The sequence below is a fragment of the Acomys russatus genome, chromosome 3 (genome assembly GCF_903995435.1).
Source record: "Acomys russatus chromosome 3, mAcoRus1.1, whole genome shotgun sequence".
Taxonomy (NCBI): Eukaryota; Metazoa; Chordata; class Mammalia; order Rodentia; family Muridae; genus Acomys; species Acomys russatus.
The window spans coordinates 23,691,941-23,697,397 of NC_067139.1; the positions used below are offsets into that span (position 1 = coordinate 23,691,941).

At 47.0% G+C, this 5,457-nt stretch overlaps 1 non-coding gene across 1 annotated transcript; it reads left to right on the plus strand.

The window, feature by feature from the left end:
* The first annotated feature begins 2,461 nt into the window (after window positions 1–2,461).
* LOC127187281 (small nucleolar RNA SNORA17) lies at window positions 2,462–2,592 on the plus strand. The gene has a single exon (XR_007830441.1). It is a non-coding gene; the product is annotated as a small nucleolar RNA SNORA17 (small nucleolar RNA).
* Window positions 2,593–5,457: the final 2,865 nt, after the last annotated feature.

Sequence of the window (5,457 nt, forward strand, 5' to 3'; positions counted from 1 at the left end):
GTGTGTGGTGCACTTGGAACTTGCGTTAGGATAATGGCTAGCTGCTGTACAGCTGACATTGAAAATTGCTCACACAAGATTGAGCCCAGGCGAAACCAGACAGGCGAGTTTCCCACGCGTGCGCGCCCTCTGCACAGAGTTGCTTTTTCTTTGCAAACTCTGGTTTGCTTTTATGTAGCCAGGAAGCATGTGTTGTCATGCCATGCAGTATCTGTGGCAGGTTCCCTTGTGTCTGGGAACCAGGAGCCTTTCCACATGGAAACCCATATCCTGCCAAAAAGAAAAAAGAAAAATGGGATGAAATCACCCTGTTGTTCTCCTCTATTTCAGGATTCTCTCGGGGGAAGAGTTCTCACTGTGCCTGTACTGGGGCCTTCAGTCCCTACCATCATCTGACTTTTCAGTCTTGAGAAACTTGAAGGAACCAGGGATGATTCCTGAGTCATTTTAAGACACACTTAAAGGTGTTTTGCTTTTCTTCAATGTGTAATCAGTTTCAAAGCTCTGTGTGTGTGTGTATGCCTGTGTATGTGTATGCCCATGTGTGTGTGTCTGTGTGTGTGTCTGTGTGTGTCTGTGTGTGTGTGTGTGTGTGTGTGTGTGTGTGTGTGTGTGTGTGCGTTACTCTATAGCACGAAAAGACCTTGAACATATTATGTAGCCCAGGCTGCCTTGGCATTCACAATCCTCCTGCCTCAGCTTCCTAACTATGAGCTTATAGGTTTGTTTGATCCTTGCAACTACCTTGGAGAAATTCTACCTGTTTTCTTCGGGGGCGCAAGACGACAGGATCTAGTTTTCTTGTTTCCTTGCTTTCCCAGCTGATGCTCTCCTAGCTAATCTGTGGTGAAGCCAAGAATCCGACCCAGATCTTCTGAGTCCAGCCTGAAAGCTTGATTTTTCTATTGCCAGTTCTCCAGTTTTCCCCAGCTTCTCTTGTGGAGAGAGAGTACAGGGACACCCTGTGCCAGTCACACCTGTACCTTCAGCCGTGGAATTAACTAACTGACGTAGAAGCTAAGCCGGTGACACGCTCTTGCCGGAGTACTGGTGTCTGGAACTATGTTCGGCTCTTCCATCATCTACTGCTAATCTGTCTTTGTCTCTTTCATCATTTATTTATTCAGCCAAGCCTTGCTGTAAAAAGAAATATCAACTCCACTTTGTATGTTTTTGTTATCTTTACATTTTTATAGTTGTTTTGACCAAACAAGTCCACAGCACCTTGCATTTAGGTGGCTTCGATGTTGGCCTGATTAACTGGGTCTGCGTGATGGGCGAAGTGTGCTCAGCTCTGTGCGTCAGGACTGTATATTTACTCTCTGATGACTCACCTCCCATAGCTAGTTACCATCATCCTCCAAGTTTCAAGAGAGAGAGAGAGAGAGCAATAAATAATAGAATCTGGTCTGAAATACATTATAAACTTGCTGCAACACCTGTCTGTGCTTTTAAATTGAGGCTTTCCTTCTCAGAGTCACTCAGAGAAGTAACTGATATTCACAGCTATGGAGTTAGAAAAGGCCTCCCTCCCAGGTTCCTTGAAAGGTTTTCAAAGTTGTATTCCTGCACTTTCTTTAACAGCATGTGTGGCGTGTTCTCTTTTCTAGCCCTTTCCCTTTGTGTGGAAGGATAGAATCTTGGGCCTTGTGCATGGCAGGAAGGGTTCTACTCCTGAGCTACACACTCCACTCACTCTTTTGGAAAACTCACTGCAGACAAGGACTGATGATTGCAGCAACTCAGGAGGCACAAATTCAAGGCCTGCCTGGCCTATTGTCGAATAAACTCAAAGCCAGCCTAGCCAACATTGTGAAACCCTGTTATCAGAAGTAAAAGTAAAAAGAAAGATAGGAGTGTGGGTTGGCAGGAGTGTGCTTACTTGCCTAGCATGGACTAAGCCTTAGGTGAAAAAAATAAAAGAATTTACAAATAACGAAGTGCCTCCTCTAGTCTCTACTTCCTGCCTTTCCTTTCTCTCACTTTCAAAAGCCTTGTTAAAACTCTGCCTTCCAGCTACAAGTAGAGGCACGCATGGCCACTGCACACATAGAAACATACGCACAATCTGAAATCTGACCTTTCTCCTCCCTGCCAGGCTCCTCTTGTCTTGCAGAGAGAAACATGGACCAGAAGCCTGTATGGGTGGGCACAGAGAGCCGTTCCACAGAGCCTTTCTCGTTTTTGCCATTGAGCTCTTCCTCTCAGATATCCCACATGTCCCCTGAATGTATCTTGAGCATGCTACAACTGCTCTTTAACAGTGCTCATCCGCACACACCTTATTTCTGGATGGGAGCTGAGGGCATGGGACTCTAGAAACGTGAGTAGCTCGTACGCAGACAGAAGGGCAAAGGGGGCACAAATCACACACGCCAGAGCAAACCATGCTGGTGGCTGACTCAACTAGAACAGAGTTTGTGCAGGTACAGAGCAAAATAAAACACGTTATAAAACAAGAAATGGACTAGAGGCACTGCCGCTGTGGCTGTTGTGTCACATGTGCATCAGTAGGTGGCAGAGAGGAGAGAGGCTGTGTCTACTCTCGGTGTTCTGACCTGTGAATGTCTGAATGATTAGCAGCCTAATATTTCCTAAAAAAAAAAAAAAAAAAAAAAGCAAGTCCGAGACAACCACCAATGTGGAGCCCGGGAGCCCAGACAGAGAGCCAAGCTGAGTTGACCACTGCTCAGGCTGAGCTGACCACCGGTCCAGCTCTGTGCAAGCCTGGAGGGGCCGACCATGCAGGAGATGACCCCTGCCCAGCACCCCGTAATGCTCAAGAGGGCATAACACTCCCGAGACCACTCCTCAGATGACCCCAGACATTCAGAGGCCTCAGAGCCACTAAAAGGAGCAGTAAGTGGTAGAGAAATGGAAAAAGGAAACGAAAAGGATGTGGGCACAAGGAAAGAGGCAGAACTGGGGACTCGAAGGTAGTGAGGAACAGCCTGGTATGAGTAGCTGACGATGCATGTTATCTGGGACGAGGATGGGCCCCTGGCCTGTGCTGCCACAGGTGGGTGTCCCTGATCTAGGCTGCCACCCAGGGGACATGTTGATGTCTAAGGGCTATGCAGAACTGGCCCCTCCCCTCATCTGGGCATTGTGGGAGACCTGGCCCTGGGGTCATAAAAGCAGGAGAGCAATCCCTGCCCATCACCTGCTGAAGCACTAAGGAAAGTACGCCCTATACCTCACCTGGGCAGCACAGTAGAACTGGTGCTGGGTGTGGGGGTTGTGAGTGAGCCAGCCCTAAATCTGTGAGTGTGGAAGAACTGGCCCTGCTTCCTCTGGGTGTGCAGTGGCATCAGAGAAGGAGAGATCCCCTCCCCCTCCCTTTTGCCCTTGCCACCTGCAGTGAGTGGGAAAGTTGGTCCCAACAGAGTCATTAGAGCAGAAAAGATTTCCCTACCACTTAGCTACTGAAGCACTCAGGAGACCAAGTCCTGCTCTTCTCTTGGGCAGCACAGACATGGCTGTCTGGACGTGAGGATTGCAGGAGAGCCACCCCTGCCTCTTGTCTGCTGGGCAATGATGCAGAGGGTAAAATGCCCTCCTCCCCTCCCTCATCCACCACCTTCTATGGCAGGGGAAGAGTTGGCCCTGCCTGGGGTCATGAGAGTGGGAAAATTGGTCATGTCCCTCAACAGCTGCAACACTTGGGAGAACAGCCCTTGCACCTCACCTGGGCAGCACTATAGAGCTGTTCCTGGTTGCTGGGGTTGCTGGTAAGTACGGCCCAGGGGACTGAGAGATGGGGAGCCAGTGGGCTGACCAGCTCAGGTACTTTTAGGCTCAGACTCAGGGCTTTGAGTTGGCCCACCCCCACATGTACCTCATCGATGAACTGCTGGAGTGCATGAAGGGGCCAGCCCTACAGATCCAAAACTACAGGATCTCCATGACAACAGGACATCTGAGAGGAATCCCAGTGAAGTCCCAGTATTGAAAGGTAGTAGAAAGAGGCCTCATACCAGATGAATAAGACATTGCAATGGACATTTGCAAGCAAAGAACTATGGACAAAATGGGTGTACTGTGGGACACGCTGTGACACACTACAGCTTCCACAGCAATTTTTTTTCCTCTGTTGGGTGAGAAGTTGCAAGGGTGGAGGGTGGGTACAAGGCAAGAGAGAGATGAGTGGGGCTGGGGTGCATGATATGAAATTCACAAAAAATAAAAATAAAAAGTTTAAAGAAAACTGAAGAGAGAAAGGGAGGAAGGGAAGGAGGGAAAGAGGGAGGAAGAAGGAAGGAAAGAAAGAAAGAAAGAAAGAAAGAAAGAAAGAAAGAAAGAAAGAAAGAAAGAAAACAAAACAAGAGACTGGCCAGGTGGTGGTGGTGTGCACCTTTAATCCTAGCACTTGGGAGGCAGGGTCGGCAAGCAGATCTCTGTGAGTTGGAGGGCAACTTGGTCTACAGACTGAGTTCCAACACAACCAAATCTACACAGAGAGAAACCAGAAAAAAAAAAAAAGAAGAAGAAAGAAAGAAAACAAGAGACTGTTTTCTGTGCCACTAACACTTCCTATTATTTCCAAAGTAATGGAAAAGAAGTTGGAAACTCGGGGTACAGCTCAGTGGTAATTAAATAAGCACCTGGACCCCATCCCCAGCAAAATACACACATAATCCAATGAAGCAAAACTGACATCAGTGGAGCACACTTTTCCTCAGGATAAAGCACTATGGACAACTACTAATGAGACATAAAATAATAATAGATAATAATAATCATAAGAATAATAAAAATAGAGAAAAAGCCACAATATAACACTATCCATGGGCTTCTGTGGAGACTCATCATTTAATCTGAAAAGACTTCTAGATTCAGGAAATTCAGTTTTTTGTGAAGATTATGGACAAATTGTTGATATTTCTCAAAAAAAAAAAAATAGGAAGAATTGTGAGCTTGATTTTTTCTGTGAACCCTGACTTAAAGTCATAGGCAAACAGTATTCTCATGCAATTTTTATCTATTCTTAGACACAGAGTGCAATTGATTTCTATGACCTCATTTTACCTTTCTTTGGTTTAGTCAGGGGTAGCAGGGCAATAGCACACCTTCCTGTAGCAGAACCCTCTTTAGTGCAACTGTTTATTGCAACATATGTCAGTAAAAATAAAAGGTCTCCATCCTTACTCAATGCCTGGCTGCCAGGTGCATTTTAGTGCCATGCCCTTGTCACATGAAGATGGTCATCAGAAGTGACCCTTGGGTGACCAAGGACAGTAGACGTCTATGAAGAGAGAGATGGTCTTTGGCCAGGGAGATGGCGTAGCTCTTAAGGGCTCTTGCTGCTCTTCCAGAGGATCTAAGTTCAGTTCCCAGAACCAAAGTCATGCAGCTTGCACCTGCTTGGATTTCCAGCTCTGAGGCGTTTAGTGTCCTCTTCCTTCCGGCCTCTGAGGGAAGCAGAGATGGCCGGGCTCATGCACACATGTGATGCTC